The sequence below is a fragment of the Schistocerca piceifrons genome, chromosome 11 (assembly GCF_021461385.2).
Source record: "Schistocerca piceifrons isolate TAMUIC-IGC-003096 chromosome 11, iqSchPice1.1, whole genome shotgun sequence".
NCBI lineage: Eukaryota > Metazoa > Arthropoda > Insecta > Orthoptera > Acrididae > Schistocerca > Schistocerca piceifrons.
Window position 1 is genome coordinate 82,758,624 of NC_060148.1, and position 25,834 is coordinate 82,784,457.

The following is a 25,834-nucleotide window of genomic DNA, read 5'->3' on the forward strand; positions in this document are numbered from 1 at the left end:
AATTAGCGACGGAGATGCAGAATCGTAGCATTATTTCAGTAAATACGAAACGTCAGTCGTCCATGAAGACCTTCATTTGGTCCACTTCACCGGTTCCGACAGTTCAAACTATCTTCAGAAGTGAAATACGCTCAAATCGTGGTAAGTCAACTTCACAATAAGAATACACAGGTGAAGGATGTACCGGGTGATCAAAAAGTCAGTATAAATTTGAAAACTGAATAAATCACGGAATAATGAAGATAGAGAGGTACAAACTGACACACATGCTGCGAATGACATGAGGTTTTATTAGAACCAAAAAAATAAATGTTCAAAAAATGTCCGACAGATGGTGCTTCATCTAATCAGAAAGCAATAATTAGCATAACAAAGTAATACAAAGCAAATATGATGTTCTTTACAGGAAATGCTCAATATGTCCATCATTCCTCAACAATAGCTGTAGTCGAGGAATAATGTTGTGAACAGCACTGTAAAGCATGTACGGAGTTACGGTGATGCATTGCCGTCGGATGTTGTCTTTCAGCATCCCTGGAGATGTCGGTCGATCACGATACACTTGTGACTTCAGTTAACCCCAATGCCAATAATCGCACGGACTGAGGTCTGGGGACCTGGGAGGCCAAGCGTGACGAAAGTGGCGGCTGAGCACACGATCGTCACCAAACTACGCGCGCAAGAGATCTTTCACGCGTCTAGCAATATGGGGTGGAGCGCCATCCTGCATAAACATCGTAAGTTCCAGCAGGTGTTCATCAGCCAGGCTGGGGATGATGCGATTCTGTACCATATCGGCGTACCTCTCACCCGTCACGGTAGCAGTTCTGCTGTCCAGCGCCATCTGTCGCACATTTTGTGAATATTTTATTTTTTGTTCTAATGAAACCTCATGTCATTCCAAGCATGTGTGTCAAATTTTACGTCTCTGTCTACATTATTCCGTGGTTAAAGTTTTCAAATTTATACTGACTCTTTGATCACCCAGTATGTTAAATAAACCTACGAAGAGGGAACAGCACAAGTATAACAGGATTGTTACAACAAAGGTTAAATATAGTCATTTTTATCTTTTTTCCGTCGTTCCTTAGTTGCTTCAGAATTCGTCGAGGTATGATCCGTTTATGCAGATAATTGAAGGCAGTCTGTTTATTGCCATACGCGATTCGCTTCTTTTATTTGTGAAACATCCCCAGTGAGCTGTAGAAGAAGACGAACCAAATTTTGACCCAAGAGAGTGTAGACAGATGAGCAGAGACGAGCAGTTGACGAGAAAATGAACTGATCAAATACGAACATCAACTGTCCAAATTGGAACATGACATGATAGTTATTAGAGTGAATAATCACAACCAAAACGTCCTGACATTGCAAGAACACCTCAACATACAAAGAGCCATTGCAATGAAAAAGGAGGTACTCAGTGGCCAAATCTATATAAACAAAACTCTGATTATGTCTATCTCTCTCTCTCTCTCTCTCTCTCTCTCTCTCTCTCTCTCTCTCTCTCTCTCTCTCTCTCACACACACACACACACACACACACACACACACACAGAGAGACAGAGAGAGAGAGAGAGAGAGAGAGAGAGATAAAACACACAGCGACAGTGGGAAACACTGCACACCGGAGAAACACACATGTTGAACACAAAATGTAAAGTACATCTGATGTACGCGATGTGTTGGGGAAAAAAGAAGTGGACGAAAGAACGCCAGAAATCGGCTAACTCGGGGACCACACAAATGTGCTAAAAACGCTGGAAATCGTAACACCGGATGATAATTTAACATCACGAAATTAGTGCTGCGGAAGGGCCGCCTTAACTTCTTTAATCCCCGTCATTGATGTTTGGGGTTTCTCTCAAAGAAGTTACAAATTCTTTGTCTTGTTTTCATTTACCCTTTTTAGGTGTCCATACAGTGCGGCTATTCTCTTCCTCATCGTGTCTGATATTCCACCTATTTCTTAATATACTCATTTACTACTACTTAATTACCATTTCCCATTCTCTTATTTTGCTTCCAAGATTTTCCTGATGATTTCCTTTTCTTCGTTTTTCCATTTCATCTCATACTTTGGCTGTAGTTAACGAAAGGCATTCCGATGCATAAAGGCATTCTGCTTTAATAACAGTATTATAGTTTCGAAGTTTTACATTTATGGAAATAGACGTCTTGTAGCTAAAAGCCACCTGCATTAGGTTGCGTTACTTCACGTAGATATTTAAGTTTTGTACCCTTCTTTAGTCTGCCATAATAAATTGCCATATACGTATTTCGGTGTCGCCTTCACGTCTCTGGAGTACACTTTCTGCTTGCTTTTCAAATCAAATGTGATCAAAAGCATCCGGACACCCCGAAAAACATTCGTTTTCATCTTAGGTGCATTCTCCTGCCACCTACTGCCAGGTACACCATATCACCGACCTCAGTAGTCATTAGACATCGTGAAAGAGCAGAATGGGGCGCTCCGCGGAACTCAGGGACTTCGAACGTGGTCAGGTTATTGTGTGTCACTTACGTCATCCGTCTGTACGCAAGATTTCTGCACTCCTAAACATCCCTAGGTCCCCTGTTTCCGATGTGACAGTGAGGTGGAAAGGTGAAGGGACACGTACAGCATAGAAGTGTACAGGCCGACCTCGTCTGTTGACTGACAGAAACCGCCGACAGTTGAAGAGGATCGTAACGTGTAATAGGCAGATGTCTATCCAGACCATCACACAGGAATTCCAAACTGCCTCAGGATCCACTGCAAGTACTATGACAGTTAGTCGAGAAAACTTGGATTTCATGGCCGAGCGGCTGCTCGCGACACATCACGCCGGTAAATGCCAAACGACGCCTTGCTCGGTGTAAGGACCGTAAACATTGGACGACTGAACAGTGGAAAAACGTTGTGCGGAGTGACGAATCACGGTACACAATGTGGCGATCCGATGGCAAGGTGTGGGTATGGCGAATGCCCGGTGAACATCGTCTGCCAGCATGTATAGTGCCAACAGTAAAATTTGGAGGCAGTTGTGTTATGGTGCGGTCGTGTTTCTCATGGAGGGGGCTTGCACCCCTTGTTTTGGATGGCACTATCACAGCACAGGCCTAGATTGATGTTTTCAGCACCTTCTTGGTTCCCTCTGTTGAAGAGCAATTCGGGGATGGCGATTGCATAGTTCAACACGGTTCATAATGCACGGCCTGTGGCGGAGTGGTTACACGACAATAACATCTCTGTAATGGACTGGTCTGCACAGAGTCCTGACCTGAGTCCTACAGAACACCATTGGGATGTTTTGGAACGCCGACTTCGTGCCAGGCCTCACCGACCGACATCGATACCTCTCCTCAGTGCAGCACTCCGTGAAGAATGGGCTGCCATTCCCCAAGAAACCTTCCAGCACCTGATTGAACGTATACCTGCGAGAGTGGAAGCTGTCATCAACGATAACGATGGGCCAACACCATATTGAATTCCAGCATTACCGATGGAGGGCGCCACGAACTCATTTTCAGCCTGTTGTCCGGATACTTACGATCACAATATGTACCAGCTTCCGCTCGAGACGTCGTTCTGCAGACGACACCACAGAAAAACTGAATATAAGTGTATTATTTAAAAAAATCTTGCGCATTTCAACGCTAGTATGAAACAGTTTGCATAGAATCTTAATTATGATAGTTTCTGGTTGGCTTAGTTTCTATGTTATAAGTAGGTAACTCGCTATCGGGACCAGTGCCACATGTAGATATCTTTTCCTTTTTTGTGAAAATAAATAAATTCTGAAAGGAAAATCAGAAGAAACCTTTAAGAACTGACACTTTCAAAATAAATAAGCGCATCAGGTAAAGATTACTTCAAACAGTTTTTATAGACTGAAGCTTAAAAATTAGTCTTGTGGATCACTTCTGCTGTCCTTGTAGACGGGTGTTACCTGTACAGACGCTCCTTCTATTCCTGGAATCCAAGACAGATTAAAGTTGAAACAGTGGCTATCTCAGCCTCAAATTCGGTGCAGAATAGGGTAAGGACTTCATCAGGCCCTGGAGCATTGTCCAGTCTTAGAAGACGAGGCCGCGACGTTGCGATCACAGACAGACTTGCTTTAAACTTTCTACAGCTTTAGTAGTCCATTAAAACAATGTAATGTGCAAGTAGTAAGTTGCACTTACTCTGGCAATTTTGAGAAAATCGCAAGAGTAGTTTCACGCGTCTATTTTGTGACTGACGTATCTGTGCGTAGGTGCCGGACTTCATACGAGGGTGGTTCCGTAAGTAACCGTCCTGACAGAGATATGGCAGTCGTCGTTGAAAAATGTCTCTGGATTAGAAAGTATACGATCTATGAACGACACGTGTAAAGTTTGAAGACGCCACATTGTTTAGTATTTGTGTGGTAGCCATCAGTAGCGAAGGTTGTGAGTGAACTTGTGAAAATGGAGTTTCTGGTCATCTTTGTGTGATACAATTTTTTTTGGAAAGGCCTCAGCGCAACCAATGTTAAAGTCGAGCTAGATTCTACTTTGGGAAAGTCTGCTCCTTCGTTGACAACAGTAAAATATTGGGTTGTTCTTGTTGTTGTGGTCTTCAGTGCTGAGACTGGTTTGATGCAACTCTCCATGCTACTCCATCCTGTGCGAGCTTCTTCATCTCCCAGTACCTACTGCAACCTACATCCTTCTGAATCTGCTTACTGTATTCATCTCTTGGTCTCCCTCTACGATTTTTACCCTCCACGCTGCCCTCCAATACCAAATTGGTGATCCCTTGATGCCTCAGAACATGCCCTACCAACCGGTCCCTTCTTCTGGTCAAGGTGTGCCACAAACTCCTCTTCTCTCCAATTCTATACCAATACCTACTCATTAGTTATGTGATCTACCCATCTAATCTTCAGCATTCTTCTGTAGCACCACATTTCAGAAGCTTCTATTCTCTTCTTGTCCAAACTATTTATTGTCCATGTTTCACTTCCATACATGGCTACACTCCATACAAATACTTTCAGAAACGACTTCCTGACACTTAAATCTATACTGGATGTTAACAAATTTTTGTTCTTCAGCAACGCTTTCCTTGCCATTGCCAGTCTACATTTTATATCCTCTACTTCGACCATCATCAGTTATTTTGCTCCGCAAATAGCAAAACTCCTTTACTACTTTAAGTGTCTCATTTCCTAACCTAATTCTCTCAGCATCACCCGACTTAATTCGACTACATTCCATTATCCTCGTTTTGCTTTTGTTGATGTTCATCTTATACCCTCCTTTCTTCAGAAATGAATTTCCTTGCCATTGCCAGTCTACATTTTATATCCTCTTTACTTCGACCATCATCAGTTATTTTACTCCCTAAATGGCAAAACTCCTTTACTACTTTAAGTGTCTCATTTGCTAATCGAATTCCCTCAGCAACACCCGATTTAATTTGAATGCACATTATGTTGTTTTAATGGCACACTAAAGGTGTACAGAGTTGGAAGTAAATCCGTGGTACCAACATCGCGTCCTCCCATTGCTAGTGATTTCACGTGTTTCTGAATAGCAGTATAACCTGTCACTCATCTTTGCAGCGGTTCGAGAAATAACTTGGGGGTGATTACACGACACCCGTATTTTCATTTGTAAAGGAATACGAGTGAAACGTCGCAAAAGCAAGAATGTTAAAGTAAAAGAAATAAAATAAAAAAATGTTGTGTGGTTGAGCGATGCCAACGGCTTGCTGCACACTCTTCTTCGATGCACGCGGAGTTCTCTCAGCACATCGTCAATTCAGAGCTCGTCTTCTCGAAGTTCTGCTTGCGCAGTGTTACCGATCAATCATGACCATTGTCACGGAATTTCCGTCAATTGAGTTTGTTCACCCGAAGGAAGCATCATCTGGCTGCTGCGGTTTCCCGAGCGTGAGTTGCGTCTTCTGTAGCTCTGAGTCGACGATTCGCCGGAAGTTCTCTGCACTGTCATCTTGGTAGAGTCCACAGGTCGACGAAGACACCGCGGACGCTTCTGAGCTCACGAAGCGGCCGAACCTGCAGTTGTACCGCAGATCTCTCCCACACAACGGCCTCCCAGTAGCTTGGATTACAGGAGCGCGCCAACACTCCCAGCCGAGATGTGTGCGCTTCTGAGGGGATGACCTGACCTTGCCGCTTCTCGAAGCGTCCTGCACCCCTCTCTTCCTCGATGTTTTTCGTGACGCTGATCTCATTTTAATCAGTTTTAACCGCTCGGGATCCACTCAACAAGCCACTGTCACCAAGTAAAAATCGCAAATTTTTTGAAGTTATCAAAATGTAACACAAAATTAAAAAAAAAAAAATTATAAAGAGTACAAAAGTAGGGCTGTCAACGTTTAATCAATCAGACAATATATTCATGTTGTAATCTACTACTGCACAGAAAGTACAAAACATGTTTCTCTCAGTACGAGGCTACATAATACGGCGGGAGCGAGACGTGACGGTTGGGGCTTGCCGAGTTTACAATTTCGGCGGGCAGATGGCGCGCGCGTCGCCACGCCACTAACCGGAGCCCTTTTGTTCGTTCTTCACAAAAAGGAAGCTTCGGAAAGGCCTGCACACATTGCCATTTTCTCTTCAACTTTGCGCTAGCGCTTACATTTTCATCAACGCAAGCACACAGGCCCATTCATGCCTGTTAAATTTCTTCAAAATGCAGAGCACGCTTCATAACGCATTGCATCTCGGGTTTGGTGGGAATCTCTTGTCGCTGTTTCGCAGACGACGTCCAGCTGGGACCTATGTTTGTCTCGCTGGGTGGTGTGCTGAGGATAAATTTCAGTGCTGTTTTAGTGCAGTAATGTTTATCAACTAGAAAGAAATCACGCTGAAATTTATGGTGATTACAGATACTAGTCATATAGAATGCCGGTTCTAAAGACTATTCGAACAAAAATTTCAGATGTGGTGTGCTGAGCGTTAACTTTTTAGTGTCCAGTCATATTACTGAAAATAAAAACGTAAGTGCTATTTTGGTGGAAACTGAAATTCTGATCATGGCTGTGTGCAAAATACAGGTCGATTCTTGCAGAGAAGAAAACAGCAAGCAGCCAGTTTTAATGATGGCATTTATTTATACAAACATCACCGTTACCGGTTTCAGACTGACAGGTTAATCGTCACGCAGTTGTTCACGCTGAGATAACGTTCTGTTGTTGTTTACATTAGGTTCCACTTTTCATTCCCTTTTGTGACGAAAATTCCTTGCCTTTCAAGCAAAGCACGTCCTATTTATTTTTAATTGTACCTAATAACACTTCTAGACAATGTAGACAAATCACTAAAGTAAAACTGTTTCAATTTTAAGCTACTTAGGTCGGAAATCCCGCGATAATACGTTGAAATGCTGACTGCTTGTGTTCATGCAGTAGTGAAGAGTATATGAAGCACTTTTTCGATATACAGAGCCGGACAAAAGTATTCAGACACTGGGAGTAATCAGAGAAGTAAACCTTAAATATGTGTTTTTAGCTGAAATATATTTCATTCTTTACAAATGTGTAATACCTATTTCGATCTGAAGCACGCCTTAAGTGAAAAAAAAGAAGAAAAAAGACAATCGAAATATACAACTGGCAAAAGTATTCAGATAGTCGGTAGTGAGTATTTGGTAGTGCGTCCCTTTCTCTGTGTTACAGCCCTCAGTATTTGTGGCATGGAGTAAAGAACCTTTTTCGTACATTCGAACCGATGTTCACCCATTCTTCTTCTATCAATGCACGCAAATGTGTCAAACTGCTCACATGCCGTTTGTGTAGTCTCGTTTTCAGGTCATTCCAGATGTTTACAATGGGACAGAGGTCCGGAGACTGCGATGAGGCGAGTTGTATAGAATCTACAGTTTGACAATTTCCACCTTACGCTTATGACCAATCTTTTGGAAATAAGTCACCTCCAAGATCCAACTTCGCAGTACTTCTCGTCAGACTATGTTTGAGCGTATCGATATAGACAAATTTGTCCACGGTGCCTTCAATAAAGACAAGCTCGCCAACACCTCTGCACATGCATCGCCACACCACCACACAGCCGCCTCCATGTTAGATGGTTGTTTGCACGTTTTTGGACTCCCACTCTTGTTTGCACGTTTTTGGACTCCCACTCTGAGTTGGCTTGACGTCCCACTAAACTGCGGCCATCCACGTGGCTCAAAGTAAATTTGCGTTCATCACTCCACAGAATCTCATCCCAAAAGGTCGCATCGTTGCCGACAAATTCTTCTGCAGAAGCCATCCGCTTTTTTGCGTTACAGTTACTGACGAACGGTTAGCGCCTTGGCACTCTGGCATTGTACCAAGCCAGCACTGTTCAGGCACCTGAGCCCTGTTCGAACCCTAACTTCGGTACCGACGCCTTCTGCCAGTTCTGCCAGTTCTGCCGCTATAGCAGGGTGCTTTGTCGCGTGTCGTTTGTCACCATTCGAACTATCTCCCTCTCGTGTCCGTTCGTGAGTTTCTGAGGACGCCCCTGTCGTGGACTATTGACGAGAGTTTTTCCTTCTTTCCATTTCTTGACGATACTAAATATAGTTTTCCGGCTTCGGTTGACCACCTCGTCTATTTGTGCGCATGATTTTTCCCTCACTACGCAGCCGCACAATAAGCCTTAGCTCTTCCACTGTCGTTTCCCTACCAAGCATGGCGCTACGTTGGCCTCTTTTGACGAGACCTGTGTTCTCCTGTAGTAAGAGACTTCTGCCTTGCGCACACTGACTGCTTGCTGCCGCGCAGTTGTGCCTTCAGTCTGCGGTTACCTTGTCAAATGGGGCGGTGTCTGATTACTTTTGTCACGCGTGAAACACACGCCTGTGATGGTAACACAGAGCTAATCGTTCCTGTTAGAGGACACTGTGACATTCGCACAGTCGACATCATTCGAAATGTCCCGTGCGTTGTGGCATATACGCAGATTCTGACCTGTCTGAATGCATTCGACCACACGCACACACACACACACCTCGCGCACTCCCCTGCATCTGCCGTGTCCACGTTTCAAAAATCAACATCTGACTCGCGTGACGAAGGCAGAAGAGGACAGATTGTGACAATGTATTATACGAAGCAAGGGCGTCACAGTTTGTCTTGCCTGTTAGGTCCAACGGCTTTATGCATTCCGAATATTAATGCGATGGCGGTGTTTTTACGAGGTAAAACGGCACCAGTCATTGTTTCGGGTACACATTTTTTGCTGCACTGTCCATTTATTTACTCGAGCGATAAGAGTTACACGAGGGGTTCGTTTCGGCGTTTTGCCATTATCAAGCCTGTGGAGGTAGTATAATATGTTAATATTGTTCCTTCCGTGTATGTTAGTCCGTGTCTGTGTATGGCACATCTTGCTTAAGTGTTAGCTGGTTTATATTGCATCTTCGAGCGTAATGTCAGTTGTCTTTCTGTTATGACCAAGGTATGTATATGTACTTATTTGCAAGATATTGTAAAATAATTTTTGACAGCTTCGGCTGCAATGTTGGTAGATGTTAACAGAATAATTCCTGTCTCGCAAAAAGTCAGAGATAGTACAGTAGAGTCTCGATTACCAGACCTTGTGTTATCCGACCCTTTCACCGCGCCGGCCGTCCGCCAGCCGACGTCGGGTCAGTGACAAAGGTGTTGTTTTTGATACTCAGTTCATTGTCGCCGTCTGTTTCTCCTCACTCCTCGGTGCTAACTCACATCTGTAGTGGAGTGGACGTGTTGCACTTTATCGTACAAATTTGTGGTGATGGCTTCAAAACGGTAAAAGGTGGTCGTTTCAATAGAAGAAAAACTTAAATCTTTAAAAAGAACATACAATGGTGGAACTTTGAATGGGTGTATACGCGGACAAGGAAAAAAAATTCCTGGATTTTTCCCGGATTTCCCGGTTAAAAATGCACTTTCTCCCGGGTGAAAACACGCTTTTTCCGTTTTAAGTGACAGTATATTTTTCCTTATCTATCCTTTGAATGGTTGTGGTTTCACACACAGGTGTAGAGTTTCGCGGCACTTTAGAAAGCGAAACTGAGAAAAAGACACGTTTTGGAAATGTCTTCGATGTGCAGCAACATGTACGCTCTGTATTTTCGTGGTACGAAAGTAAACACTGGAATTCCACCAAACACCTCATGTTACTTTCCGAGACATTGAAATCGAGATTGCGATGCGCTTTTTTTAAGCCAGTCACAGCTCATGTCACGTGATCTCGCCAGCAGATGACAGCGGATATTCAGAGCGTAGGACACGTGATGTAGTCAGCCAACAGCAACATCACTGTTAAGTGGCACAAACACACAAACAGGGAAAATTAATAGTTTAAATTAATATACATAGTATTGCTACAAGAAAAGCAAACCTTCCACATATAATATTGGTCTCAAGTTGCAAGAGAAGCTAAGCTTTCGCATATAATGTTGATCATTTTTGCGCGTGTTACACTAACAAGGGAACCTCCCCATCGCACCCCCCTCAGATTTAGTTATAAGTTGACACGGTGGATAGACCTTGAAAAACTGAACACAGATCAATCGAGAAAACAAGAAGAAGTTGTGTGGAACTATGAAAAAATAAGCAAAATATACAAACTGAGTAGTCCATGCGCAAGATAAGCAGTTTCAAGCATAGACAGGCCTCATAAGCGCCGTGGTCCCGTGGATAGCGTGAGCAGCTGCGGAACGAAAGGTCCTTGGTTCAAGTCTTCCCTCGAGTGAAAAGTTTATTTTTTTATTTTCAGACAATTATCAAAGTTCAGGTACTGACACATAATCAACTTCACTCTCCAAAATTCCAGGACATGTTCAGATTTGCTTGGACATATGCAGGATTTGACGGTCTACACACGGAAAAATTTGAAAACGTTAAAAACATATGTTTTGACAGAGCACAGGGAAAACAGCGACTGTGAAACTGTTGCATTCATTTGTTGCAGTTTATGTGACAAACTCCTATGTTTTCATCACTTTTTTGGGAGTGATTATCACATCCACAAGAAAACCTAACTCGGGCAAGGTAGAAGAATCTTTTTACCCATTCGCCAAGTGCACAAGTTAGGTGGGTCGACAACTTATTCCTGTCATGTGACGCACATACCGTCACCAGTGTCGTATAGAATATATCAGACGTGTTTTCCTGTGGAGGAATCGGTTGACCTATGACCTGGCCATCAAATGTTTTCGGTTCCCATTGGAGAGGCACGTCCTTTCGTCTACTAATCGCACGGTTTTGCGATGCGGTCGCAAAACACAGACACTAAACTTATTACAGTGAACAGAGACGTCAATGAACGAACGCACAGATCATAACTTTGCGAAAATAAAGAAAAATTTTTCGCTCGAGGGGAGACTTTAACCAAGGACCTCTCGTTCCGTAGCTGCTCACGCTAACGACGGGACCACGGCGCTCCTGGTTTAAGATTATCTTTGATGTTGCCTATGTTGCCCATGGACTGCTCAGTTTGTATATTTTGCTTATTTTTTCATAGTTCCACACAACTTCTTCCTGTTTTCTCGATTGATCTGTGTTCAGTTTATCAAGGCCTATCCACTGTGCCAACCTATAACTAAATCTGAGGGGGGTGCGATGGGGAGGTTCCCCTGTAAGATATAAAACACAAATGTGCCAGTAAAATTTTGAGTAATGACATAAATGTCTGTTCTTCAGGATTCGAAATTCTTCTCAATGGCTCGTCATCAAAGAGTTGAATTATAACTGAGAGTCAAACGCTCTGTGATTTTAGAAATTCATGGCACATACTCGCACATTAGGCTATTTTCAAACCTCCGTTCGCAACATTTTCCCGCGACCTGTTAGAAACAGGTTCGTTTCAGCAGTTGCCAGAGAGCGCAGATAACACGAGACACCGCGCTTGCTCAGCTACCATGACGCAGGAAGCCCGTATGTTCGTACGTGTAAAACGTTGAAAGATCATACGTTATGTCCTGAAAGAAATAAGACATCAGAGGATACTCCAAGAGCATCGTAATTTCGTTAACCATACTAAAATGTGCGCATTTGATGTGCATACTTAAAGTGCACATTCGTATGTCAAGATTCCCAACGAAGTAGACCTCGACCTGATATTAAGCTTTTCAGTGTGGATTCGGGATGTAAATTTTCTTGGAGCACCAGTACTGTATTATATCATGTTTGGTTCTTTGTTATGGCATAATGGCATACGTGCTAGAAGAAGAAAACTGACACTTTGAATGCAGTGAACAGTTGAAACTAGCCAGTACTGTGGAATTAAACATTTCGTTTCAAATACATTGACTGCCTCTGCGGAAAATGGTAATAAAAGTCAAATTTCTTCAGCAAACAGTCATAATCTCATTGTTCCGCAAGGCGATTAATGCTTGGCTGTCAGGAACGTGGAAATAAAATAAAATAAAATCTGAAACTAATGACATAGTTTAGCCTTCCGTAATTATGTGAATGTATTTAATTCGCTGCATAGCTCCCGGCTACAGATATCCGCTTTTTTTCATTTGACATGAGAGTAAACGAAGAGGAACCAGCAAAATCACTAAATGTGAACACGGGTCACGTGGAGACTACCCACTATAACTCAGACTGCTCTGCGCATCAGCCCCGGATCTAAGATATTTGCGAACCGGATCAATACTAAAAAAAAATCGAATATTCAAAAGTATATTCATGTTGTAGCGCACATCTTTCTGAAAAGTCTGAAACATAAAACGTGTGTTAGAGGAAATGTAAGACATATTATTTGGTCTTATGTGTGCCAAAGTGCAGTGCCGCGCCTCTTCATAAAGCATTCTTCTACCGCACGTCACTGTAAAGAAAGTACACGTATCTTCGATCCTTAGCTCCTAGCATTTTTTCCTCTACTAGAGCTTTACATGGCGTGCTTTCCTTTCTGCGAAAGACTCTAATACCTCATCAAAGTTCGTCAAACGTTTTGCTACATGAAAAATCGAAATGTCATTATCTAATACTGAAAATGCTGTTAGCACAAATAATACCCAAGACTGGTGTGGTTTCTCGATCTGATTATGTCTATTTTATCACTGTCTGCTGGATAAAACAAAATAGGCCTTTCTAATATTTGCAGCAATTTTGTAACACACACACACACACACCAAATAATCGAGACTGTTTTGGCACAAATGGCCATTTTTATAACACGACAGAATATAATTCACGAAGTATCAATGTCAAATACATGTTAGGCCTGAAACTTCCTGGCAGATTAAAACTGTGTGCCCGACCGAGACTCGAACTCGGGACCTTTGCCTTTCGCGAGCAAGTGCTCTGTCATCTGAGCTACCCAAGCACGACTCACTTCCGGTACTCACAGCTTTGCTTCTGCCAGTACCTCGTCTCCTACCTTCCAAACTTTACAGAAGCTCTCCTGCGAAACTTGCAGAACTAGCACTCCTGAAAGAAAGGCCTACTTCAAGCAAAAAGCTTTATGTTAGGCAATAGTTTCACATTTCATTCATACGCACCAGTTTCTCAAGCATGAGATCGAAAAGTAGTATTACCAAATTTTTATATAAATTTGGAATCGTCTTATTCTTCCATAATTCGTGTGATGTCCCCGTTTCTTCTCCCTACTCGTTCTAACAATCTTGTCAGCACAAATTCTGTAGCTGTTCCTGCCATTGTCAAAATTTGTTAGCCGATAAACTTCACTAACCCTGCCAGAATCACAGACTTAGTTATCCCGCGATTGTTTTCCGGTTAGGCGTTTTTATGTGCTCGTCACACGTTTTCCGCGTTACTTCCAGACTGTCGATGACATGCCTCGCTCAGGCCGCCCAAGGGCTACTACTGCAGTGGATGACCGCTACCTACGGATTATGGCTCGGAGGAACCCTGACACCAACGCCACCATGTTGAATAATGCTTTTGGTGCAGCCACAGGGCGTCGTGTTAAGACTCAAACTGTGCGCAATAGGCTGCATGATGCGCAACTTCACTCCCGACGTCCATGGTGAGGTCCATCTTTGCAACCACACCATGCAGCGCGGTACAGATGGGCCCAACAACATGCTGAATGGACCGCTCAGGATTGGCATCACGTTCTCTTTACCGATGAGTGTCGCATATGCCTTCAACCAGACAATCGTCGTCAGGCTGAACACCTTAGACACACTGTCAAGCGTGTGCAGCAAGGTGGAGGTTGCCTGATGTTTTGGGGTGGCATTATGTGGGGCCGACGTACGCCGCTGGTGGTCATGGAAGGTGCCGTAACGGCTGTAATGGCATCCTGCAACCGATAGTGCAACCATATCGGCATCGTATTTGCGAGGCATTCGTCTTCGCCGATGACAATTAGCGCCCCCATCGTGTACATCTTGTGAATGACTACCTTCAGAATAACGACATCGCTCGACTAGAGTGGCCCGCATGTTCTCTAGACATGAACACTATCGAACATGTCTGGGGTACACTGAAAAGGGCTGTTTATGGACGACGTGACCCACCAACCACTCTGAGGGATCTACGCCGAATTGCCGTTGAGGAGTGGGACAATCTGGACCAACAGTGCCTTGATGAACTGGTGGATAGTGTGCCACTACTAATACAGGCATGCATCAGTGCAAGAGGACGTGCTACTGGGTATTAAGGCTACCGGTGTGTACAGCAATCTGGACCAACAGCTCTGAAGGTCCCTCTGTATGGTGGTACAACATGCAATGTGTGGCCTTCAGGAGCAATAAAAAGGGCGGAAATGTTGTTATGGCCGGCCGTGGTGGCAGCGTGGTTCTAGGCGCTACAGTTTCTGGAACCGCGCTGTTGCTACGGTCGCAGGTTCGAATCCTGCCTCGGGCATTGATCTGTATGATGTCCTTAGGTTAGTTAGGTTTAAGTAGTTATAAGATCTAGGGGACTGATGACCTCAGAAGTTAAGTCCCATAGTGCTCAGAACCATTTGTTGTTCATGTTGATCTCTCTTCCAATTTTATGCAGAGGTTCCGCAACTCTCAGGACTGAGCTGATGCAAAACCTTTTTTGATGTGTGTACATGGAATAATTCCAATCCCAAAGAAAGCAGGTGTTGACAGATGTGAAAATTACCGAACTATCAGTTTAATAAGTCACAGCTGCAAAATACTAACGCGAATTCTTTACAGACGAATGGAAAGACTGGTAGAAGCCGACCTCGGGGAAGATCAGTTTGGATTTCGTAGAAATATTGGAACACGTGAGGCAATACTGACCTTACAACTTACCTTAGAAGAAAGATTAAGGAAAGGCAAACCTACGTTTCCAGCATTTGTAGACTTGAAGAAAACTTTTGACAATGCTGGCTCGAATACTCTCCTTTAAATTCTGAAGGTGGCAGGGGTAAAATACAGGGAGCGAAAGGCTATTTACAATTTGTGCGGAAACCAGATGGCAGTTATAAGAATCGAGGGGCATGAAAGGGAAGCAGTGGTTAGGAAGGGAGTGAGACAGGGTTGTAGCCTCTCCCCGGTGTTATTCTATCTGTATATTGAGCAAGCAGTAAAGGATGCAAAGAAAAGTTCGGAGTAGGTGTTAAAATCCACGGAGAAGAAATAAAAAAGAAATAAAAACTTCGAGGTTCGCCGATGACAATATAATTCTGTCAGAGACAGCGAAGTACTTGGAAGAGCAGTTGAACGGAATGGACAGTGTCTTGAAAGGAGGGTATAAGATGAACATCAACAAAAGGAAAACGAGGACAATGGAATGTAGTACAGATAACTCGGCTGATGCTGAGGGAATTAGCTTAGGAAATAAGGCACTTAAAGTAGTAAAGGAGTTTTGCTATTTGGGGAGCAAAATAACTGATGATGGTCGAAGTAGAGAGGATATATAACGTAGACTGGCAATGGCAAGGGAAGCGTGTCTGAAGAAGAGAAATTTGTTAACATCGAGTATAGATTTAAGTGTCCGGAAGTCATTTCTGAAAGTATTTGGAGTGTAGCCATGTATGGAAGTGAAACATGGATAATAAATAGTTTGGACAAGAAGAGAATAGGAGCTTTCGAAATGTGGTGCTACAGAAGAATGCTGAAGATTAGATGGGTAGATCACATAACTAATGGTGAAGTATTGAATAGAATTGGGGAGAAGAGGAGCATGTGGCACAACTTGACAATAAGGAGGGACCGGTTAGTAGGACATGTTCTGAGGCATCAAGGGATCACAAATTTAGCATTGGAGGGCAGCGTGGAGGGTAAAAATCGTAGAGGGAGACCAAGAGATGAATACACTAAGCAGATTGAGAAGGATGTGGGTTGCAGTAAGTAGTAAGTACTGGGAGATAAGTAGTAAGTACTGGGAGATGAAGCAGCTTGCACAGGATAGGGTAGCATTGAGAGCTGCATCAAACCAGTTCCAGGACTGAAGACCACAACAACAACAACAACAACATGGAATTGGGTCGAGGGGGATTTGAATGTGTGCCAGGACAACAGATACGTACTTGCAAACAAACAAAAAAATTGCACACACACACACACACACACACACACACACACACACACACACACATCCTGGGAGAGCTGGCGGCGGCAGAAGTCGTTGTGCGCATGCGCACCGCCGCCGCGGCCTGACTCACGTGTTTTCACCTTCCTGGCGCTGACGTCACGCGGCAAGGTCGCTGCCCCACCCGTGTGCCCTCGCGCCCGGAAACGTTTCCGCTAGCCAGAGGGGGCAAGGATCCCATTGCACGCCGCATCACACCGCTGCAGCACATGCCTGGTGCTACAAATGCTCTAACTGTATAAACAGTCCCTCCAAAAAGTTCCGACGCGGATTTTATTGCTCGCGTATAAGCGACGTCAGCGTAGTGGCTACGTTGGCAGCGTTATCCAACAACTGCAAACACTCGACCAGCCAGCTGTGAGCACGCAGTCATGAGCAGTGGAAAAAATGGCTCTAACCACTGTGGAACGTAACGTCTGACGTCATCAGTCCCCTAGAACTTAGAACTACGTAAACCTAACTAACCTGAGGACATCACACACATCGATGCCCGAGGCAGGATTCGTACCTGCGACCGTAGCAGCAGCGCGGTTCCGGACTGAGGCGGCAAGAACCTCCCGGCCACAGCGGTCGACTGAGCAGTGGACGTGTGGCTGCTGTGTTAACGTTGTTGCCACAAATCGCAGTGGAGCAACATCTCGAATTCAGTTGATCCAATACCTCCAGAATGTTATGAATAAAATAATAGTGTGTGTTTCCACGTAACATTCGAATAAAAACGACGCGTGAACAAGTGTCACGACTCGATTCGAATGCGAAACACTGTGCAATTCTTTTCGGGACCAAAATCGTCACTGGTGAGGGTACTTGGCTCTTCCTGTGGCTATTATAGGTGAGTCCTGGTGCTGTCGTGAGGTAGTACGTAACTAACGACAAGCCGTGTGACTTCTATTGTCACATTTGGCTGATTTACACTATGTGATAAAAGTATCCGGAAACCGTCAGAAACGTTTTTCATATTAGGTGCACTGTACTGCCACTTACTGCGAGGTACTCCATATCAGCGACCTCAGTAGTCATTAGACATCGTGAGAGAGCAGAATGGGGCTGTCCGCGGAACTCAGCGGACTTCGAACGTGGTCAGGTGATTGGGCGTCCCTTGTGTCATACGTCTGTACGCGAAATTTCCACACTCCTAGACATCCCTAGGTCCACTGTTTCTAATGTCATAGTGCAGTGCAATCGTGAAGGGACACGTACAGCACAAAAGCGTACAGGTCGACGTCGTCTGTTGACTGACAGACCGCCGAGAGTTGAAGGAGGTCGTAATGTGTAATAGGCAGATATCTATCCAGACCATCACACAGGAATTTCAAACTGCATCAGGATCCACTGCAAGTACTAAGACAGGCGGGAGGTGAGAAAACTTGGATTTCATGGCCGAGTGGCTGCCACACATCAGGCCGGTAAATGTCAAACGACGCCTCGCTTGGTGTAATGAGCGTAAACATTGGACGATTGAGCAGTGGAAAAACGTTGTGTGGCGCGACGAATCACAGTACAGTGTGGCGCTTCGATGGCAGGGTGTGGGTGTGGCGAATGCCCGGTGAACGTCATCTGCCAGCGTGTGTAGTGCCAGCAGTAAAAATCGAGGCGGTGGTGTTGTTATGGTGTGGTCGTGTTTTTTCCTCGAGGGAGCTTGCATCACTTATTGTTTTGCGTGGCAGAATCACAGCACAAGCCTACATTGATGTTTTAAGCACCAGTTTGCTTTCCACTGTTGAATAGCGATTTGGGAATGGCGATTGCATCTTGCAACACGATCGAGCTCCTGTTAATAATGCACGTCCTGTGGCGGAGTGGTTACACGACAATAACATCCCTGTAATGGACTGGCCTGCACACAGTCCTGACCTGAATCCTATAGAACGTCTTTGGGATGTTTTGGAACGCCGACTTCGTGCCGGGCGTCACCGACCGACATCGATACCTCTCCTCAGCGCAGCACTCCGAGAAGAATGGGCTGCCATTCCTGAAGAAACCTTCCAGCACCTGATTGAACGTATCACTGCGATAGTGGAAGCTGTCATCAAGGCTAAGGGTGGGCCAACACCATACTGAATTCCAGCATTACCGATGGAGGATGGCCCGAACTTGTTTCCAACCAGGTGTCCAGATTCTTTTGATTACATACTGTATGTTAACTAGGGAAGTACTTGGGTGACATAAGGCGGATGCTTAACATGAGGCTTGTTGAATGTGTCTGGAGTCCGCTTCTTCTATGTGGAATGTGTCCCGTATCTTGGCTACCATTGCCTTAGACGTTCTCTCTCATTATCACTTACTCTCGCCCACTTCTGCTTTGTCTTTTTCTTGGTTCGCCTCCCATTGGCAGTGTCCTTCACTTCCTATCACAGTTTTGTCACGTCGATTATGATCCACTGCGACTGTGTCCCTTCTCCCACACTACCATTGTCTCCTTCGCTCTTTTTATACAACTGCTGTCTATTATCTTTTAATATTTATTATTTTTCCGTCTCTTTGCTACGTCATTTTACAAACTGTTTCCGCCGCATAGCGGATGTTACGTACGTATTTTGCCTCCACAGGTAGATCAAGTTTTGAATCTGTGTACCTGGGGAAACGTACAAAAGAAGAAAATCTTCAAGATATATAGAGATCGGGATGTGTGGAATGTACTGTAAAAATTACAGCTGTTTGCTGTTCATAGCCGTCTTGAGTCCCCGGATCGGATTTGGTACGAAAAATAGTTAAATCTACACTCCTGGAAATCGAAAAAAGAACACATTGACACCGGTGTGTCAGACCCACCATACTTGCTCCGGACACTGCGAGAGGGCTGTACAAGCAATGATCACACGCAAGGCACAGCGGACACACCAGGAACCGCGGTGTTGGCCGTCGAATGGCGCTAGCTGCGCAGCATTTGTGCACCGCCGCCGTCAGTGTCAGCCAGTTTGCCGTGGCATACGGAGCTCCATCGCAGTCTTTAACACTGGTAGCATGCCGCGACAGCGTGGACGTGAACCGTATGTGCAGTTGACGGACTTTGAGCGAGGGCGTATAGTGGGCATGCGGGAGGCCGGGTGGACGTACCGCCGAATTGCTCAACACGTGGGGCGTGAGGTCTCCACAGTACATCGATGTTGTCGCCAGTGGTCGGCGGAAGGTGCACGTGCCCGTCGACCTGGGACCGGACCGCAGCGACGCACGGATGCACGCCAAGACCGTAGGATCCTACGCAGTGCCGTAGGGGACCGCACCGCCATTTCCCAGCAAATTAGGGACACTGTTGCTCCTGGGGTATCGGCGAGGACCATTCGCAACAGTCTCCATGAAGCTGGGCTACGGTCCCGCACACCGTTAGGCCGTCTTCCGCTCACGCCCCAACATCGTGCAGCCCGCCTCCAGTGGTATCGCGACAGGCGTGAATGGAGGGACGAATGGAGACGTGTCGTCTTCAGCGATGAGAGTCGCTTCTGCCTTGGTGCCAATGATGGTCGTATGCGTGTTTGGCGCCGTGCAGGTGAGCGCCACAATCAGGACTGCATACGACCGAGGCACACAGGGCCAACACCCGGCATCATGGTGTGGGGAGCGATCTCCTACACTGGCCGTACACCACGGGTGATCGTCGAGGGGACACTGAATAGTGCACGGTACATCCAAACCGTCATCGAACCCATCGTTCTACCATTCCTAGACCGGCAAGGGAACTTGCTGTTCCAACAGGACAATGCACGTCCGCATGTATCCCGTGCCACCCAACGTGCTCTGGAAGGTGTAAGTCAACTACCCTGGCCAGCAAGATCTCCGGATCTGTCCCCCATTGAGCATGTTTGGGACTGGATGAAGCGTCGTCTCACGCGGTCTGCACGTCCAGCACGAACGCTGGTCCAACTGAGGCGCCAGGTGGAAATGGCATGGCAAGCCGTTCCACAGGACTACATCCAGCATCTCTACGATCGTCTCCATGGGAGAATAGCAGCCTGCATTGCTGCGAAAGGTGGATATACACTGTACTAGTGCCGACATTGTGCATGCTCTGTTGCCTGTGTCTATGTGCCTGTGGTTCTGCCAGTGTGATCATGTGATGTATCTGACCCCAGGAATGTGTCAATAAAGTTTCCCCTTCCTGGGACAATGAATTCACGGTGTTCTTATTTCAATTTCCAGGAGTGTATTTTGGGTTTTCTAAGGAACCGTCCATGAAATAATGGTGCCTCCCTAAGCCCCACCATGGAGCACAGAAAAAGCAAATAGAAACTGGGCGGAGTGGACGCTCGGTCTGAGGCGCCATGTCACGGATTGTGCGGCCCCTCTCGCCGGAGTATTAATTAGTTTAAATAGTGTGTATGTCTAGGCAGCGACCACCTCAGCAGTTTGGTCACTTCTGAATTCACACAGATTTAAAAATTCTTTGCAAAAAGATCCAACCGATTTGCTCCCTTTACCTAACTATGAGGAACTATGTAATTTTCATATTTTGGACCTGTAGTGTAGGGTAGTGGTGGCCGAGCGGTTCTAGGCGCTACAGTCTGGAACCGCGCGACCGCTACGGTCGCAGGTTCGAATCCTGCCGCGGGGATGGATGTGTGAGATGTCCTTAGGTTAGTTAGGTTTAGGTAGTTCTAAGTTCTAGGGGACTGATGATCTCAGATGTTAAGTCCCATAGTGCTCAGAGCCATTTGAACCACAATCCCACCCCACACCATCAAACCACCACCTCCATACAGGTCCCTTTCAAGGGCATTAAGGGGTCGGTATCTGGTTCCTGGTTCTCACCAGATGAAAACCGGTCGAGAATCACTGTTCAGACTATACCTGGAGTCGTCCGTGAACATAACCTGGGACCACTGTTCCAATGACCATGTACTGTGTTCTTGACACCAGGCTTTACGGGCCCTCCTGTGACCAGGGGTCAGTGGAATGCACCTTGCAGGTCTCCGGTGAAAAAACCGTGTCTGTTCAGTCGTCTGTGGCCTGTGTGTCTGGAGACAACTGTTCCAGTGGCTGCGATAAGGTCCAGAGCGAGGCTACCTGCAGTACTCCGTGGCCGTCTGCGGGCACTGATGGATACATATCGGTCTTGTGGTGTTTACACTGTGGACGTCCCGTACTGTAGCGCCTGGACACGTTTTCTGTCTGCTGAAATCGTTGCCACAATCTTGAGATGACACTTTGCGGCACACGGAGGGCCCGTGCTACCGCCTGCTGTGTTTGTCCAGCCTCCAGTCGCCCTAGTATTCTACCCCTCATAACGTCATCAATATGTGTTCTTTGAGCCATTTTCAACACACAGTCACCATTAGCACATCTGAAAAAGTCTGCACCGTACTCTGACATGCACCAACACACATCTGCGTATGTGGACTGCTGCCAGCGCCACCGTGCGACGACCGCAAGTCAAATGCACCACACGGTAATATCCCGAGGTGACTTAAACCCGCAAACCGCCCACCAAAGCGTTGCTTCACCATTATCCTTGAATTATGAGCGTGAGTGTGTGTCATATCTACAGATTTCCGTCCCCGTCGAGTAATTCCCGTAGAGCGTTTCTTCGTTCTGTTTCTTTTTCGTCCCCTCTTTCTTTTTCGTCCCCTCTTTCTTTTTCGTCCCCTCTTTCTTTTTCGTCCCCTCTTTCTTTTTCGTCCCCTCTTTCTTTTTCGTCCCCTCTTTCTTTTTCGTCCCCTCTTTCTTTTTCGTCCCCTCTTTCTTTTTCGTCCCCTCTTTCTTTTTCGTCCCCTCTTTCATTTTCGTCCCCTCTTTCATTTTCGTCCCCTCTTTCATTTTCGTCCCCTCTTTCTCTTTCGTCCCCTCTTTCTCTTTCGTCCCCTCTTTCTCTTTCGTCCCCTCTTTCTCTTTCGTCCCCTCTTTCTCTTTCGTCCCCTCTTTCTCTTTCGTCCCCTCTTTCTCTTTCGTCCCCTCTTTCTCTTTCGTCCCCTCTTTCTCTTTCGTCCCCTCTTTCTCTTTCGTCCCCTCTTTCTCTTTCGTCCCCTCTTTCTCTTTCGTCCCCTCTTTCTCTTTCGTCCCCTCTTTCTCTTTCGTCCCCTCTTTCTCTTTCGTCCCCTCTTTCTCTTTCGTCCCCTCTTTCTCTTTCGTCCCCTCTTTCTCTTTCGTCCCCTCTTTCTCTTTCGTCCCCTCTTTCTCTTTCGTCCCCTCTTTCTCTTTCGTCCCCTCTTTCTCTTTCGTCCCCTCTTTCTCTTTCGTCCCCTCTTTCTCTTTCGTCCCCTCTTTCTCTTTCGTCCCCTCTTTCTCTTTCGTCCCCTCTTTCTCTTTCGTCCCCTCTTTCTCTTTCGTCCCCTCTTTCTCTTTCGTCCCCTCTTTCTCTTTCGTCCCCTCTTTCTCTTTCGTCCCCTCTTTCTCTTTCGTCCCCTCTTTCTCTTTCGTCCCCTCTTTCTCTTTCGTCCCCTCTTTCTCTTTCGTCCCCTCTTTCTCTTTCGTCCCCTCTTTCTCTTTCGTCCCCTCTTTCTCTTTCGTCCCCTCTTTCTCTTTCGTCCCCTCTTTCTCTTTCGTCCCCTCTTTCTCTTTCGTCCCCTCTTTCTCTTTCGTCCCCTCTTTCTCTTTCGTCCCCTCTTTCTCTTTCGTCCCCTCTTTCTCTTTCGTCCCCTCTTTCTCTTTCGTCCCCTCTTTCTCTTTCGTCCCCTCTTTCTCTTTCGTCCCCTCTTTCTCTTTCGTCCCCTCTTTCTCTTTCGTCCCCTCTTTCTCTTTCGTCCCCTCTTTCTCTTTCGTCCCCTCTTTCTCTTTCGTCCCCTCTTTCTCTTTCGTCCCCTCTTTCTCTTTCGTCCCCTCTTTCTCTTTCGTCCCCTCTTTCTCTTTCGTCCCCTCTTTCTCTTTCGTCCCCTCTTTCTCTTTCGTCCCCTCTTTCTCTTTCGTCCCCTCTTTCTCTTTCGTCCCCTCTTTCTCTTTCGTCCCCTCTTTCTCTTTCGTCCCCTCTTTCTCTTTCGTCCCCTCTTTCTCTTTCGTCCCCTCTTTCTCTTTCGTCCCCTCTTTCTCTTTCGTCCCCTCTTTCTCTTTCGTCCCCTCTTTCTCTTTCGTCCCCTCTTTCTCTTTCGTCCCCTCTTTCTCTTTCGTCCCCTCTTTCTCTTTCGTCCCCTCTTTCTCTTTCGTCCCCTCTTTCTCTTTCGTCCCCTCTTTCTCTTTCGTCCCCTCTTTCTCTTTCGTCCCCTCTTTCTCTTTCGTCCCCTCTTTCTCTTTCGTCCCCTCTTTCTCTTTCGTCCCCTCTTTCTCTTTCGTCCCCTCTTTCTCTTTCGTCCCCTCTTTCTCTTTCGTCCCCTCTTTCTCTTTCGTCCCCTCTTTCTCTTTCGTCCCCTCTTTCTCTTTCGTCCCCTCTTTCTCTTTCGTCCCCTCTTTCTCTTTCGTCCCCTCTTTCTCTTTCGTCCCCTCTTTCTCTTTCGTCCCCTCTTTCTCTTTCGTCCCCTCTTTCTCTTTCGTCCCCTCTTTCTCTTTCGTCCCCTCTTTCTCTTTCGTCCCCTCTTTCTCTTTCGTCCCCTCTTTCTCTTTCGTCCCCTCTTTCTCTTTCGTCCCCTCTTTCTCTTTCGTCCCCTCTTTCTCTTTCGTCCCCTCTTTCTCTTTCGTCCCCTCTTTCTCTTTCGTCCCCTCTTTCTCTTTCGTCCCCTCTTTCTCTTTCGTCCCCTCTTTCTCTTTCGTCCCCTCTTTCTCTTTCGTCCCCTCTTTCTCTTTCGTCCCCTCTTTCTCTTTCGTCCCCTCTTTCTCTTTCGTCCCCTCTTTCTCTTTCGTCCCCTCTTTCTCTTTCGTCCCCTCTTTCTCTTTCGTCCCCTCTTTCTCTTTCGTCCCCTCTTTCTCTTTCGTCCCCTCTTTCTCTTTCGTCCCCTCTTTCTCTTTCGTCCCCTCTTTCTCTTTCGTCCCCTCTTTCTCTTTCGTCCCCTCTTTCTCTTTCGTCCCCTCTTTCTCTTTCGTCCCCTCTTTCTCTTTCGTCCCCTCTTTCTCTTTCGTCCCCTCTTTCTCTTTCGTCCCCTCTTTCTCTTTCGTCACCTCTTTCTCTTTCGTCACCTCTTTCTCTTTCGTCACCTCTTTCTCTTTCGTCACCTCTTTCTCTTTCGTCACCTCTTTCTCTTTCGTCACCTCTTTCTCTTTCGTCACCTCTTTCTCTTTCGTCACCTCTTTCTCTTTCGTCACCTCTTTCTCTTTCGTCACCTCTTTCTCTTTCGTCACCTCTTTCTCTTTCGTCACCTCTTTCTCTTTCGTCACCTCTTTCTCTTTCGTCACCTCTTTCTCTTTCGTCACCTCTTTCTCTTTCGTCACCTCTTTCTCTTTCGTCACCTCTTTCTCTTTCGTCACCTCTTTCTCTTTCGTCACCTCTTTCTCTTTCGTCACCTCTTTCTCTTTCGTCACCTCTTTCTCTTTCGTCACCTCTTTCTCTTTCGTCACCTCTTTCTCTTTCGTCACCTCTTTCTCTTTCGTCACCTCTTTCTCTTTCGTCACCTCTTTCTCTTTCGTCACCTCTTTCTCTTTCGTCACCTCTTTCTCTTTCGTCACCTCTTTCTCTTTCGTCACCTCTTTCTCTTTCGTCACCTCTTTCTCTTTCGTCACCTCTTTCTCTTTCGTCCCCTCTTTCTCTTTCGTCCCCTCTTTCTCTTTCGTCCCCTCTTTCTCTTTCGTCCCCTCTTTCTCTTTCGTCCCCTCTTTCTCTTTCGTCCCCTCTTTCTCTTTCGTCCCCTCTTTCTCTTTCGTCCCCTCTTTCTCTTTCGTCCCCTCTTTCTCTTTCGTCCCCTCTTTCTCTTTCGTCCCCTCTTTCTCTTTCGTCCCCTCTTTCTCTTTCGTCCCCTCTTTCTCTTTCGTCCCCTCTTTCTCTTTCGTCCCCTCTTTCTCTTTCGTCCCCTCTTTCTCTTTCGTCCCCTCTTTCTCTTTCGTCCCCTCTTTCTCTTTCGTCCCCTCTTTCTCTTTCGTCCCCTCTTTCTCTTTCGTCCCCTCTTTCTCTTTCGTCCCCTCTTTCTCTTTCGTCCCCTCTTTCTCTTTCGTCCCCTCTTTCTCTTTCGTCCCCTCTTTCTCTTTCGTCCCCTCTTTCTCTTTCGTCCCCTCTTTCTCTTTCGTCCCCTCTTTCTCTTTCGTCCCCTCTTTCTCTTTCGTCCCCTCTTTCTCTTTCGTCCCCTCTTTCTCTTTCGTCCCCTCTTTCTCTTTCGTCCCCTCTTTCTCTTTCGTCCCCTCTTTCTCTTTCGTCCCCTCTTTCTCTTTCGTCCCCTCTTTCTCTTTCGTCCCCTCTTTCTCTTTCGTCCCCTCTTTCTCTTTCGTCCCCTCTTTCTCTTTCGTCCCCTCTTTCTCTTTCGTCCCCTCTTTCTCTTTCGTCCCCTCTTTCTCTTTCGTCCCCTCTTTCTCTTTCGTCCCCTCTTTCTCTTTCGTCCCCTCTTTCTCTTTCGTCCCCTCTTTCTCTTTCGT

At 46.0% G+C, this 25,834-nt stretch overlaps 1 protein-coding gene across 1 annotated transcript in view; it reads left to right on the plus strand.

The window, feature by feature from the left end:
• The window catches only part of LOC124720069 (plexin domain-containing protein 1), a 450,028-nt gene that overhangs the window by 219,309 nt on the left and 204,885 nt on the right, over window positions 1-25,834 (plus strand). The gene's annotated exons all lie outside the window — the stretch shown is intronic.